Source organism: Cryptomeria japonica, chromosome 3, assembly GCF_030272615.1.
Source record: "Cryptomeria japonica chromosome 3, Sugi_1.0, whole genome shotgun sequence".
Taxonomy (NCBI): domain Eukaryota; kingdom Viridiplantae; phylum Streptophyta; class Pinopsida; order Cupressales; family Cupressaceae; genus Cryptomeria; species Cryptomeria japonica.
The window spans coordinates 740,467,308-740,484,040 of NC_081407.1; positions in this window are offsets into that span (position 1 = coordinate 740,467,308).

Genomic DNA, 16,733 nt, shown 5'->3' on the forward strand with positions numbered 1-16,733 from the left:
TGGTGGAGGCATTTCCATGATAGCTTTTACTTTTGCCGGGTCAACCTCGACATCTCTGCAGGAAACAATGAATCCTAATAATTTTTTCGATGTGACTCCAAACACACACTTTTTGGGATTTAGGCATAGTTTGTATTTTTCTAATCTTTCAAAGATCTTCTTTAGAATGGGAATGTGTTCTTGCCTTGTCTTAGATTTGCCTAGCAGATCATCCACATAGTCCTCCATAATTTTGTGTAAGAGGTCATGAAAAATTATCATCATGGCACATTGATATGTAGCTCCCACACTTTTTAGGCCAAAAAGCATGACCGAATAACAGAAAGTCCCCCATGGTGTTGTGAATGCAGGTTTATGTTGATCCTCATCTGCAATCCTGATTTGGTTATATCCTGAAAATTTGTCCATAAGTGACAGCATCTCATGCCCTGCTATAAGGTCCACATTCATATCTATATTTGGGAGCGGGAAATCGTTTTTAGGACAAGCTCTATTTAGTTCTCGGAAATCTGTGCAGATGCGGATGCCCCCAGTAGGTTTGCCAATAGGTACAACATTAGAGACCCACTCAGCATAATCTATTGGTTTGATGAATTCTACATCTAACATATTTTGGAGTTCCGCTTTGACCAGGAGTGCAATGTGTGGGTGCATTTTGCGTAATTTTTGTTTTACAAATTTTGCACCTGGACAGACAGTGAGATTGTCAACCACCAAGGTAGGATCCAACCCTAGCATATCGGCATAGGACCATGCAAAATTGATTTTTACCTCTGTAAGGAAGTTGATGACATCTTGTTTCTCCTTTTCTATGAGTGACTTGGCAATGAACACATTTTTCGAAATGACTTCGGTGCCCATGTTGATGTCGTCTATTTCTTCTATCAGCAAATTTGATTTTTCCTATGGAAGGTAACCAATGGTAGGGAGGTCAAGTCCCTCATTGTCAAGTGCCTTTTCCAGGTTTTCACTTTCGGATAGGTCGTTTGTTTTTAATTTTTGTTCATCCAAAGGTGCCTCAAGGAGGTTTTCACCTAGGGAATCATGTCTTTTCCTTTTATTATCTTTTTTGTGGCTAAAGGCATTTTCCTAATTACCAAAGTATCCCTTTTTGTGTAGTTGGATACCCTCGATTCTGTTACAATCTTCCAGATTTTGCACCGTTAAGAGAGCAATGAGAGAATTATTGTCGGCGCAGATATCTAAAGTGGGTTTGTCTTGTTGGCCCCAGTCAAAGAGTTCAGGATGGACAAGATGTAGCTCATGTGAAGTGGGAGGGGTTACAGGGGTGATGGTATTGATGTAAGCATCAAATAAGATATCTTTCTCATATTCATAAGGCATTTCATAGAATTCCTCTTTGTCGGTGCTTTCGATATCCAAAGAATGACTAGCAGGGGCACCGACAATAGTAATCTTAGGCACTGGGGTGTACCCTAAGCCTTTGTTGTATTTGTAGGAAATAGGATTTATGGGTGCTTTTCTTCCTTTCTCCTATGGTCCCAGGCCATGTCCTTTGTAACCCATTTTTTCAACTATGGCAGATGCTTTTGGGTACATATTTTTGGATACTTTTGCTGGATCATCATCCTCTTCCTGGTACAACCAGGAAGAGACATCTGCTTCAAGGCTCTCCTCATTAAGTGGGCCCCATTGTTGGAAGGTGGTATTTTGGCATTGCATGACTAGTTTCGGGTCCTTTTTGAGCTCTTTTAGTTTGCCAAATGACTTAGGAGAGAGAGGGAGGTTGCCTATTAATAAGGCGTCCTCCAATTTGTATTCTCGAGAGCCATTGTCCAAGATCTTGATTTGATTATCTGGTTGGGATGAAGTGGAGGCAACATTTGATGCGTCAGATGGAGGCGTTGGCGAGGGTCTATTTAGTGGACAATGATACCGATGCTTCCCCTCTAATAGTTTGCAATATTGAAAAGGTTGGAGATCACCTTTGATAGTGATATCTCTTCCATTATAGGAGAATTTGATGCATTGGTGTAGGTGGAGGGTACGGCCTGCAAGGAATGAATCCATGGCCGCCCGAGGAGAATGTTTTAGGGGAGATCAAGATCTAGTACTTGGCAAGTGGTTTCAATTGTAATGGGGCCCACTTGAAGAGGTAAGGTGATTATGCCCTTTGAAACTATTTCTACATCATCATATGCCTTTATTGTGGTCCTTCCTGATGTGTCTACCAGATCCTCAGAAAGTCCCAATTGTTTTATTAATTTGTATGTACACGGATTAAGCCCGGATCCACCATCTATCAAGATACGTTTGACCTTATGTTTGTGGATAAGAGCTTCTATGTGCAAAGGTTTGTTATGGTCTTGATCTGTGGGAGCATCTTTGGAGGTAAATACAAGGTGATGTTGGGCAGCAAGGTTTCCAATGAGGGCTTGGAATTGGGTGGCGTTGATGTTATTAGGAGTGTGTGATTCAAGAAGGGCTTGTTCCAAAATTTCTTTATAGATCGGGGAAGTCTTAAGAAGTTCCAAAATAGATATCTGTGCAGGGGTCTTCCCAAGTTGGTCAAGGAGGTCATATTGGTAGGTGGAAGACATGGGCGGGGGGTTTGGTGGGGGAGGGACTCCTTGGATGGTGACTTTACCTCGACGTGTAGTTACATTGCAGTCATTCTGGAAATGGGAGGTGGAAGGTGTGGCGCCTTGAATGACTATCCTAGTAGGATTTGGTCTTCTTTGGGAAGAAGGAGGATTAACACCTTGGATGGTTATGACATTGACATGATTGTCTGCAGGTTCAATGCGACCTACTAAAAAATCAAAGTCGGTTATGTGATTAATGTAGTCATAACCCATTGCGTTAGATGATGAGCCTTTTCCTTTATCATGCTTCGGGAAGGGTTCTTGGTATATTTTGAGTTTGTCATTGTTATTACCAAGTTTTGCATTTGCTACTTCAATCTTACCCCTATCAATGAGATCTTGTATGTAGATTTTTCAGTTTCATACACTTTCGTGTATCATGCGCCTTGATACGATGGTATTCACAATACTCATTTTTGTTATACCATCTTGGTTTAGGTTGATTGGGGTGAAATGGGTGAGTGATTGGAAAAACCACTGCACCTGCTTGGACAAGTTTTTGAAATAGCATTTCAATAGGCTCAGCCAGAGGAGTGAAGTCTCTTGGAGTCCTGTTATTCGATCGGGGTGGTCGTCCCTAGATTGAGACATTGTTGTGAGGTTTTTGGGATTGATTTTGATTGTTTTGATTATTGAATTGATTATTATTGGTGGTGGATTTTGGGGGAGCGGCCACGGTTTGGACCCTCTTTGCATCAGTTACACCATCATTGACCACGTTTTTATTTTTAGACCACAATTTTGGCTTGTCGTTATGATAAGAGGAAGAAATTTGTGTCGACTTCTGGTAATGTTTCAAGGTCCCTTCCTCCAACAAGACACGCTCGAGGGTGAGGCCCTTATCGGTCAATTTTTGGAAGGATTTGATACATTGGGATATTAAGGGTTTTGAAAGTTCAGGCACCGAGTTCTTTTGAAATAGCTCAATTTGATGTTGTTCTGGCATGTCCCACTGGAATTTCTTGATAAGATGTCACCATCTTTGTAGGAAATTGGCGAAGGTTTCTTCGGGCCTTTGTTTTGTATTGCATAGGTCCATCATTAACCATGTTGTAAGCATAGTGGGCCACAAAGTTTTCTGCCAAGTCTAGAAAGGAGACAATGGAACCTTGTGGTAGAGATGAGAACCATGCTAGGGTGTCTCCCATGAGACTCTTGGGAAAGAGTCTGCGAAGATAAAGGTCACTATAGGAGACTTCTTGGCATAAGATGTAGAATTCTCAGACATGGTTGCGGGGGTCTCCTTTGCCTTCATACTTGGTGAATTTGGGGATCTCAAATCCTCGGGGGTAGGGTGTAACTGATATAGATGGGTCGTAAGGACAAGGGAAAAACTCTTTGAACGAGTAAGTTTTCCTTTTATTAGTCCTTTATTTCATGTCCTTGATGATATTTTTCATGTCTTGAATTTCCTTGATGAGGTCTTATTGTGGACTTTGATAATGATGAATTGTATTTCCCCCAAGAATTGGATGAGCCAAAGAAGGTGCACCACCACCAATATATTGATATGATGAGGAGCCGGGAACGTGGGATGTGAGGACCGATGTCGCATGGATTTGTGTGATAGTTGGTTGTGGTCCGGAAACTATTGTGATAGGATTGAGTACGACTTGGATAAAACTTGCGACATTGTTGGCAGGAAGGGAAGTTTGTGGAATAGAAATATGTGTTTGAACGAAAGGAGGTGGTATAGAAGTGTGCTAGAGAATAGATGAGATTGGATGTGATAGTGGTATAGATGGTAAGGAGGAAGAAGGTGGGATGGAAACCATAGTGGGAGGTGTTGCGGGTGGTATTGATTGAGCTTGGATGATTGATGGTGCTATAATTGATTGAGTTTGAATAATAGGTGCAACACTTTGTGTGGGAGCGAGGTCTCCTTGTGGTTGTTGGGCGAGAGCAGATCTATTAAATTCAGGCAGAAGTTGAGCTTCATTTTCAAGGAGAGTTTTTAGAAGTGTAGTAGGGTTATGTTGAATAAACTTTTCCATCATCTCTTGGTTATAAGAATCCACTAGGAAAGTTTGCACTTCCAGAGAGAGTTCATCTTGGCTAACCATGTTAGGATTTTGGCTTTGATCTGGATTGCTAGGCTGCCCACTTTGTGTAGGATCTTGCATGGGATCTTCATATAGGGCACTAATGTCTGGCATGCCATATTGTTGTTCAGCCATCTTTCTCTTTTGGGATCGAGTTGTGACCATACATGAATAACCTGTTAGTGAATAGATTTGCCCTTTATTTTCAAATGATTAATCTTAAACTCTATTACCATATTCTGAGAACAAATGATTCACTGAACAATTGGGTAAGTGTTGTTCAAATCACTTCCATCTGAATTTTTGCATAGGTACAGCTCCCTATCTTGGTTTTTCATGAAATATGTTTTATTTTTATTTATATCTGAATGAAAGCTTTTAACTAGAAAGCATGTAAGGCCACCTATTTCATTCTTGGATGAAAGGCTGCCATTTTTCTTATGTCTCATAAAAAAAATGAAAGCTATTTCCTTAATTTCAAAACATGTAACTACAGTAACTGAAACAAAGTTCAATATACTTTTTGTACTTAAACTAATTAAAGACAAACAAATTCAAGGAAAATAAATCCTCCCTCAATCGTGAATCTTTTCTAGAGTAAACAACACGTTCAAAGGAAAGAACATCAGAAGAATAATGAAATACTGCAATGAAATGATCAATTACTGTTACTTGATCGGATGAACATATGCAAAGACATGTTATCTATTCGGATTCAAAATACACAGATCTTTCTTCTCCCCAAAAACAATATGATCAGATTTCATATATATATCCTTATGCAACAAAGACACAAAAATATATCTGCCAATCTTTTTCACAACAGGTCCCAATCATCTGATTCTTCCTTTGAATAAGAACATAAAATACCAAAAACAACACTTCAGTCGAAGTTCCCAAAATTAGTTGCTAAAATCTAACCTTTCTACCCTCTGTTTTACTTTATTTATAATCTAAACGGGGGCGGTCTCCCTGAAAACTCGACCACTCCCCGATAAAACAGTTACAAAACTAACAAAGATTATTTTGGGATAGATGTCCCGAAGTTTCTGCATAACCATAAGAAATGTTTTAAAAATAAAGAAAACTAGCTCTAAGCGGATGCATTATGTCATATTCCGTCATTATCATCTTCTCCGTCTTCGCAGGCATCATGAGCAGCTGTGAGTTCCTGGATCATTGATTGGCTTGGGAATTTCATTGCATTGAGTTTCGCCTTTGCCACTTCTTTATTCCACTTGTGTTGCACCATCTTCTCTGAGTGCTTTGACAGTTGATCGTTCCCAATGAAAACCATAGATTCGATCCTAGCTACCTTGATTATATCCTCTGGCGTGAAGCTACTCTTGACTCTGATCTTCTCCATGTTCAACCAAAAGGATTTGACTGCTTCCTGTGTGCTTGACCCGCAGATTCCTAGCTCCCAGTCATGATCGGGATTTACCACTTTATTATCCTTGACTATACTACTTTGCAAATCTTGGAGTTCATAGACGGAGGTTCTTGCATTCGTAATTACTGACTGAAAGGTGAGCACACACCACATGATAGTTTTCTTTAGCATGAAAAGTTGGTATTCATCAGCTACCAGCTTAATTGAATGTTCTGATAGAAACCTGGTAGCCCCATACTCTTCGATTTTGGTAAACAGAGGCAGGACATTTTGCCATTTGTGCTCTTCTTTCTCCCACGGTACAAGCTGGTTTTGGATTTCAAAAATCAGGCTCTGTACTTCATCACACAACTTCTGGGAGTCGGTAATGTATTTTTCACCATCTTTGATTACTTGTTCAATCCACTTCTCAATCGCTTCAGTGATGCTCTTAGCCCATTGAACTTGGTTCATCAACTTCTTGTTTTTCGGAGAAGTTGGGTCAAAATTCTCAGTGGCATGGGATATTGGAATTGCTCCAAGGCAACCGATGCTATCAATGAACTGAGCCAAAACACTTATGTGTCTTTTAAGTTCTCTTTTCTCCCGTCCATCCTTCTTTGACCAGGTAAGCATTTTCTTCGCTGACACTTGGAAAAAATGGTTATCTGTATCCTTTCTCATCTTTCCCAACTCTACTTTTGTTATTTCAAAATCATCAAAACTGGCCTCTTTGTTCTCATCTTTCGGTTTGTAAGAGGCAATTTTTGCCGTCCATTTACCAATTTCTTCGTCATTGTTCAGGTGAGTGGTAGTCTTGAACCACTTTGGCTTTGGATTCTTCTCGGAGTACTTGGAAACCATCTCCTAAATTGGAATGGTCATAGGAAGAAAGCTCCTTTTCTTGTTCACTGAGGTTGTTAACCATTTAGGAGCCGCAACAGAATGAGTAGTTCCTTCAATCATTTTTGGTGGTGGCCTCATAGCCACAGTCACTGTTTGGGAGTCCAGAGCACAAGCAACTTCACCATCCAAATCTTCAATTTCAAAGATCTGATCCTCAAGCACGACATCTTTTACTCCCATATCCTTGACCTGGTCCATCTTCCTCTGGGCGACACTACGTGATCGAGTATGCCAAGGGGTACTGAAATCCAAAGTTGGGCTAGACCTGCGTCTAGGCTGAGCTGACTTGATTTCCTTACCTGCATGAACATGAGCACTATTAGAAGGACATTTTGGTGAAGATATATTTCTTGCAGAAAGGGACTTGGCGCCTGGCTTCATTGCTTTCTTTTTAGCCACCCATGCCACGGTTCTTTCCAGAACTCGTTCAGTTCTCAATTCTATATCATCATTTTCCTTCTCATCCCAATTAATTGGGGGCGTTTCAGTCTCTGCATGGGCTAAATACCCTGGTTCAAACAGTTCAAGATAATCCTCTTCAAGCCCTTTAATATCTAGCCTTATTTGCAAAGAGATAACCTGTTCCAGCACCGATCTCATGTTTTCTCTTTTAAAGATTCCAAATTCATTTGAACAGTCTTCCCAGAAATCTTCTAACTATGGCACGGGAAGATAAGGCATTAAGCCAAGGCTCCGAGAAAATCCTTTATTGTCAAACCCTTTTCTTTCAGAATACAGAGAGAAATTAAAATTTCTAAGGTCTGCTCCTATACTTAGTGCATCAGACATTGAATTACAAGATAACACTCCCAATTGTATTAGAAAATGACCTTCCCACTTGTCCTTAGGCTATGCCTTCTTGACCACGGAAGTCAGTTGTCTGCATACTTCTGCTAGGACAAAACAATCATAATAGATGTGCAGAAGCTTGAAGGGTTCCTCTTCAAAGCCTGCTACTCGTATATAGAAAAAGCGTGGGAACTGGATGTAAAAGCTACCAAACTTCTTAATCAAGATCCGTGCATCATCTGAAATCCGTTTGGCCTTTGTACCCTTTAGTTTATGACACATATCACCTAGGAATGCATTGTGTACCCTTCTGAAATCTTGTAGGGCATTATCTTTTTGCAGCATTGGATAAAACTCATACACCAGAACATCTTCCTCAGTGGGCTGCTTGGGTATACCCGTTAACTCTTTAACACAGGCCAGACAATACAAAAGATACGAGGACATGAAGAAGTTTTGTTGAAAATGCTTGGCTAGACTCAACTGCTCTTTCATTGAATCAACAATTAACTCTGTCCAATCCAAATATTGTTTTCCTTCCAGAACTAATTGCACATAGCAATATATCCAATCATCAAAGCTATAAGCTTCGGCAGAACCTTTGGCTCGATGCAACAGAAGCATCACATAATGGATATGTGGCAACATATGGTTCTTGTTTGGATTTTTAGGTAGTCTAGAACCAGCTCTCTGAGGGACCTTCAACTAGAACTTCGTCACATTATTCCTGTGTCCAGCTCTATCTGCATTGAACTCACTGATTAACTGGGCAGGAGAGAAATTAGAAAACTGGTAATCCGGTATCTTGAAAACCAAAGCAATTACCTCACAGTTAATGGCAAGAAGGGTTTCACCATTATCTCTTTTAATAGTTTCAGATACAGGGTCATATCTAGCAATACACTCCCGAACCAACTTTGGACAAGGAATTGCTGGAGGAAAGGTTGCGGCTTCTAAAAGTCCACTACTCAAAATCTCTATACAAAAAGACTTATCAACACCCTTGAACACCCTTTCTTTCAAATCTTCAAGGTTCTCTCCCTTCAGGTCAGTATCACTAACTATGGCTTCTGTGGACACCAAGCTAAAGATGTTTCCAAACAAGTGCAGGGTGGACTTCATGATTTCAAAACAAGAAACCTAAATTTGATTGCAGTGAAACCTTCTGTATGAGAGAAAATGCAAGGGAAAACACTAGAGAAAATAAGGAAAGACTCACCTTAACAGTTGTATAATCGGATGATGGCTAGCAGCAAGAAAGACTCCTATCCAGGGATAACATAAACAAAAATCCAGCAGCAAGTAGCAAATGCAGAACACAAATGATTTTCATACCTTATTGAGAAAGGTAATGATACAGACACATTGAATGCAATGATTTCGCAATTTCATTCCGAACGTGGCAAATTGGTAGATTAGACCCCCGCACGCATGCATTGAATGCATGGCGGTGTACTTTAAGAAACTGCCAGTTCCTGAAATGTTCACTTATTTTGAAAAAGCTAAAGAATGACATCACTTTACAACATGGTTCTGCCTCTCCATATTTAGCATTAAATGCACTTCTCAAAACATTAGAAACCACGGGACCCACCAACATTGAACCCGTATGAACATCTTGAACCAACTTCTTGAGTGTTCAAGTAGTTCAAGATGTATGTCGCGTCAAACTGTTGACCACTTGCTGTGTCGAACATGTTGAACATATTTGAACCCTTTGAACTCAGTTCAATAAGTTCAACACAAATGTTATATCACCGAACACGAAAAACTTTATTTACGAGCCGCTGCAAAACACTTAGAGAAGATGTTAGTATGAAAAACTTTTTCTGAACACCTTGGAACCTATTGAACCTAAATGAACCTCTTGAACCCAGTTCAGAACGGTTCGACGTGTTCAAGGAATTCAATCAATTGTCTGAACCTGACTTAAATGACTAGAAAAAGGATTTGGGGATGCATTAAGGACTTGAACCAAGGTAATATGGCATGAACTAGGACTCCCACATAAAAAATGAAAAGATGACCCACTCTTGCCATGAGAAATAAAATGGCACAGTAACATAACCTTAGAAAAGTTAGGAGGGGGAAATTTGTGATGAAAGGACTTAGCAAGATATTTGTGGAATTTTGGATTTTGTCTTTTATGACAAGCGATTTTGTTGATTGGTGGGGTTCTTGGATTAGAGCCCGAATTTGATTAGGATTTGACACCTTAGTCCTTGGATGAGGATTTTAGGTGGTGGATGCAACCACAAGCAAGGTGATGACCAAGTTGGGTAGAATTTAGACCTTGGATTGATGGTTAAAAAGCCTCTCTTATACCAAAGGTTGACTAATGACCCTAAGCAAAGTAAAGACATGAGTTAAGAGTCTTGATCGACTCAAAAAGGATTAGGTAAAAGGTACATGGAGAGGATTCTTCTTCAAGCATGAGAGCCAATTGATTAATGATGAGGTCTAAATGAAACTTTACAAGGCCTGTAACCTTAACGTGAGGTTAAATTAGATTAGAGGATGATTGGATTTGGATTTTGATAATTGATTTGATAACGGTGGAAGATTTGATTTGATGTGCTAATTCCTTAGGAAATTTGAGGATGATTGATGGAGGAGGTGTGATAGTGATGGCTTAGAAGAAACTTGATGACTAGGTTGTTCTTGGCATGAACATGACTCAATGGAGGATCGATTTGAATGGAAAGTTATATGAAGGGACACAACCACCCTGATTTGGATGATAGTTGGTCTTTCAAAAGGACAAACTTGAATGTTGATAGAGAGGATGGACTCTTAGCTTCTCTCTTAGGCTTATGAAACATGGGACAGACGGAGCTTTGACGCAATTTTGGACTTTGTGTGGGTAATGACTTGGACAATTGTTTGTGTCTTGATAAGTGTTTTGCAAAGTGTTTGGGGACAATGATGTGTTTTTAGTCTACTCTTGGCAAGTGTGTATCAACCAAAGCAAACACAATGATCAAATGTATATTAACTCAAAGACACTCATGCTCATATACAACATTCTTAAGGTTGGCAAGGACAATAGTCATTGGATCCCAATTGGTTTCCTAGCTACGCTTACCCAGAGTAGACACTTAGATGCTTGACCCCACTGGCTTCCCTCCATGGCACTCACTTCTTGGGGCAACCAAGCATCAATTCCCATAAAAAATCCTCATGGCGAACTTTGTGTCTCTACTAAGGGCCATAAAAATATGAGTGGCTTCGGAGGTCCGACCTCCTGCACCAATGACTAGAAGGTCTTTAGCCACTACAAACAAGGTGCTTAGTAAGTTTTCCCGTCAGGAGATACCCTTCGAATTTGCACAAGCGCAATTGAGGCCTGTAGCCCAATGAAGCACCAAGAACTTAGTAGTCACGCAAGCGTGACTGAGATCTCTAGGATCCTACTAAGCACCCAATGTGAGAGTGAACTCTCATATAGCCCCAACCATTGACACTTTTGCAATCAATGGCCTATTCATTATGGTGATTTGAGAACCCCAGGTCTAGGTGTACTCACTTGGGTCAGTCCCCTCTTACCTTCTCAAAGAGAAAGTTGGGAGGGCAGGCCTGCTAGAGGTAAACATGCAATCAAATAAGAAAAGGTTGGAGGGTCTGGATTTTTTATCGTCTAGTTTGACAAGAGCATACTTTCCTACGTTTACGCTTTTTTTAAAAACATGCAAGACAAAGGTTCATTCCCCTTTAATTAACATCTAGGTGCTTAATTTAAATAAATGCACAATATTTGGTTGAGTCAGCTAGGCAACCTGCAAAATAGTGGGATTAGTAGTTTTTTTTTTGTCTTGGACGGTTGGATTTAAGCTACAAAACCAAAAAGATGGAAATTAGTCCTAACTGCACTGCACAGACAACGAACTCGCTGGAGTGCAGTCACTCGCGCCGAAATGCTTGCATATGCGCTGGGATCAATAAATCCATAAAATAAACTTGACAAAAAACACAAGACAGAAAGGGATTTATACTTGTCTATTGCACTGATCAGAAACTCTCATGCTGAAACATGTCCGCTCGCGCCAAAATGCTTGCGGTCGTGCCAAAATGCCTGTGGTCATGCCAAAACCTGAAAACAGAGACCTATGGAAGTTAGCGAGTAAAATTTTTGAAATTTAAATTCAAATAATTGGGCAGGAATGTCAGAAAAGCGCTCGAGCGGATTTAAATCAGCCGCGCTAAAATGCCTTTGCTTGTGCCAAAATGCATGTGCACGTGGCAATACACACAGATAGATAGTAAAAATTTTATTATTATTTTTTTTTAAGACCAGAAGAATTTAAAATTTATGGGATCGGTTGCGCTGATGCACTTGCGCTCGCGCTGATGCGCATGTGTACATCCCGAAATAAAAGTTCTCTCGCACTAAACCCGAGTCGCTCATGCTGGTTTGCAGTCCCTCACGCTGTTCCGGAACCTCCATCTCACAACTTACAAAAACTCATAAAAATGTTAGTTTTTAGAGACGTGGGTCCCACCGGGCGTGTCAAAATGAAGAGGGGAAAAGACTTGTGAGGTGGATTAGATAGCAAGTATGCAAATCAAACATATAATCATATGAAATCCAAAGACATGATTTGAAATGCTAAAAACAAGAATGAAATGCATATACCTCACAACCAATACCTTCTCCTTTGGATTAAGCTTGATGAAGTGAAGGCGCCCATTGGATGATGTTCCACTTGATGTGCTCCTCTTGCTTGCTTGATGTGGATGGCTCTCCAATGTTGTGCACAATATGAAATGGATTTTAGGAGGATGATATGGATAAAATAGTTAAGTGTGGATGGGATATGATTTGAACATGATAAGGTTGCTAAGATGGTTTCCTAGGCTCAAAAGGGTAGCATAAGATTACTAAATTTGGAGATGAAGAATGAAGGGATGGAATCCTCAATTTATAGGAAAATGAGAGGAAAAATGGATGGCTAGGATGGATTCAAGATGAAGGGCTAGGATTGTTTGTGAGCTCCTACAAAGCCCAAGAGAGGGTGTGGAGACTAAGAGATATGCCTTAAAGGCATTTTTTGTCTTCACGCTCCTCAAGGTACATTGGGAAGACTTCCCAAGGTACCTTGAGAAGAGAAAGGTGCATTGGGAAGACTTCTCAATGTACCTTGAGAGGAGCAAGGGATGTGACATTCCTTGAAGAATGGGGAGAAGGAATTTAAAATTCTCCAAAAAGGGATAATCATGGGGATTGGAAGAATAAGAAGGAATTAAAATTCTTTGGGAGAGGAGATGCCTAGAGGGTTGTGAGATTTTGAAAATCTCACATTCACCTAGGAAAAGAGCATTAAAATCTAGTGGTTGGATGGAAGGGACAAGGAGTTGACTTTGTGGCTAATCATGATGATTAGCCATTAGTAATTCATTAGGAGGGGGATTAGAGGAAATGTTAGGTGGGATTAGGATTTGTAGGAGGATTTGACTAGGAGAGAGAATGAGTGGAGGGAATTAAAAATTAGAAGAATAAGGTTAAGTGAGTTTTAAGGATTTTCTAGAAGAATTTATTAGGTTAATGATGAATTAAGAAGATGATTTGTAGGAATCATGTAGGTTAACTAATTAATTGAAATTAATTAGCCAAGAGGAAGATTTGTGAGGATTTAATTTTTTAGAAGAATAAAGAAAGGGATTGATTTATTAAATAAATCAGTCACATACTATAGTGACAACAGAAATCTAATAGATGTTAGCTTAGCTACATGAGAAAAGATTTCTGCATTGTCAATCCCTTCTTTTTGAGAATACCCCTTTGCAACCAGTCTTGCCTTGTACTTGTCAATTCTTCCATTTGAACCATACTTCTTCTTAAATACCCACTTATAGCCCACATGCTTTCTACCTTTAGGCAAGGGTACCAGATCCCAGGTTCCATTTTTCTCCAATGACTTCATTTCATCTTTCATGGCTTCCAACCAAGAATTTGAATCTGACATATTAATTGCTTCATTCACAGTTCTAGGCTCATCAACATCAGTAAGCAAAGCATAGGCACAATTAAAATTCAACAATGAGTAATTAAACCTTTTTGGTGAATAGTCATACCTATCAGGTTGTTGTCCCTCCCATGTGGATCTCCTTGATTCCTGTGGTGAGTCTTCACGAGGTTCGACATGAGGTTCATGATCATGTTCTTCTGAACTTGCAGAAGCACTCGAGCTCTCCTCATCCTCAGGTATATTCGGATCCTCAGTCTCAAACACATTTGGGGTTTGTAATAAAGGGATTTCAACTACTTCTTTTCCTTTTTTTGCTTTCCCTAGTTGCGGATCTATAGACACAGGTTTCATCTCATGAAAGATAATGTTACTATTGTACAACACCTTTTTAGTGAGAGGGTTCCACAATTTGTATCCCTTCACACCAATGTCGTAACCAATGAAGATGCATTTCACTACTTTGTTATCCAATTTTGACCTTATCACATCAGGTATATGAGCATATGCCTCACAGCCGAAGACACACAAATGTCTCAACAAGGGATTCTTACTAGACCATGCTTCCATAGGCGTTTTGTCGACTAGTACTATAGTAGGAGAACGATTCAACAAGTAACATGTTGTAGCCACTGCTTCAGCCCAGAAATTTTGGTCTAGACTAGCATTGCTCAACATGCTTCTTGCTCTCTCCATCAAAGATCGATTCAACCTTTCAGCTACTCCATTCTACTGCGGAGTATAAGGCGTAGTCTTATGCCTCTTAATTTCATGATCTATACAAAATTTATCAAAATCTGCTTTGCAAAACTCACCACCGTTATCTGTTCTTAAACATTTAATCTTTCTCCCAGTCTGATTTTCTACAAGGCTTTTAAATTCCTTAAACTGACTCAACACTTCTGATTTACTCTTCAAAACATAAATGAATGCTCTTCTTGAATAATCATCTATGAACGACACATAATATCTTAATTTGGACAAAGAAGGAACATCCAGAGGACCAAATACATCAGAGTGAATGTAGTCAAGCAAACCAGAAGACTTTTGAGGACTAGAATAAAACTGAACATGACTTTGCTTTCCATATATGCAATGTTCACAAAAATCAAACTCAAGATTACAATTAATTAGCCCCTCAACCAGGTTTTTATTCTTCAAGGTTTTTAAACATTTCTCACCAATATGGCCAAGTCTATAATGCCAAAACATTGTTTTCTCTGCTAGAAGTTTAACTTCCATTGAATTCACATCATGTGTTGCCATAGTAGCTTAATTGGACTTTACCGAGACACTATTACAGCACACGGGTTTGGCATCTAACCTATACAATGTTCCAATGCGTTCACCCTTAGTTAAAACAATAGAACCCCTAGTCATCTTACAACCATGATGCACAAAAGTTACCTGAACTCCAACATCATTCAGTTTGTTGATCGAGAGTAAGTTCCGAGCCAAACCAGGTATATGAAGTACACCATCAATTCCCTTTACTCTACCATCAGGGAACTGAATTGTGACTCTTCTCCTTCCAACGATCTCCAGTGTGGAATCACTTGCTAGAAACACCTTTCCTCCATTGTACGGTTCATACTTTGAGAACCACTCTTTATGAGATGTCATGTGGAATGATGCTCCTGAATCGACTATCCATACATCATCAAATATAGGCACTGCCAAGGTTGATACAAAGGCATCAGCTTCACTCTGAGAAGATTCAGTGTTAGAAGTACATTTCTTCTTCTTCTTCTTCTCCTCTTTGCAATCCTTTTGGATATGACCTTTCTGACCGCAATTCCAACACTTTGCCTTGGACTTCTTTCCAGGAGTAGAGTATCTCTCCTGTGACTTTGACTTTGTGTCCTTCTTCTTGCTTTTGTCCTTGGATCTGCCTCGGACAATGAGAGCTTCTTTAGTTGCCTCAGAGAATTTCATTCGCATCTCTTATGAAAAAAGTGCAGCAACTACTTCATCCATTTTAAATTTGATAGTAGTACTTTCGATGGCCATCACAAGGTGATCCCACGAATCAAGCAAAGAACTCAACAACAACATACAATGCTCCTCTTCACTAATGGACACACCAACAGAAGTTAACTGTGCAATCACCATATTGAACTCGTTTATATGATCTGCCACAGACGTTCCTCCATCCATCTTCACAAAGTATAACTTCTTTCTGAGGAATAGCTTGTTTACCAAGTATTTGCCCTGATAAATGTCTCCCAGCTTCTTCTACAAAGAATGTACGGTTTTCTCTTCATGGACATTCAACAAAATAGAATCTACAAGGCTCAATCTTATCAGCCCTCTGTCCTTTCAATCCACTAAATCCCAATCTTCCTGCTTCACACCTCGAGGCTTGTTACCAGACACATCGATCCACAGATCTCGGTCAACCAACATGTCTTCAACTTTAAGTTTCCACAGCTCAAAGTTTGTGCCAATAAACTTTTCAATGTCTATTCTCCCTGACGTGCCAGCCATCTCAATTCCCAGACACAACCGATAACAACTTCGCAAAATCCCACTAAAAACAAATTGACACAAAAAACCAACCCTACCCAACAAGGATAACAACAACTGGCCAGGGTTTGACACCACTTGTAAGGAAAGCTACAGTGCGGAAACGGTCTCCTAATGCCAATTCGCAAAGGATGTAAGCAACAATATCTATCTACTTCCTAAATTGCAGAATCTCGAGATGACTTAAACAGAAGAATAGAGAACATATAAAAAACATGCACATATACATAGAGATTTTTACCATGGGAAACCCTTTCGAGAAAAAACCCACACACCAAAAAGCCGAGTGTCTCCCTTGTATTACAGTAAACAAAGTTACGACAATGAACTTTTTGCACATGCTCAGATTGTATTACAATCAACCTGAATTACTATCACACTAATTTCCTAATGAAACTTGTAGCAGTTTATACACACTGCAATCTATTATGAAACTTGGTGCTTTAACTGTCACTACACAAAAAACGGTTACTGACATCCTTGTCACTCGTCCATCCACCTGGCGGTCATCAAACTATGTACGAACACC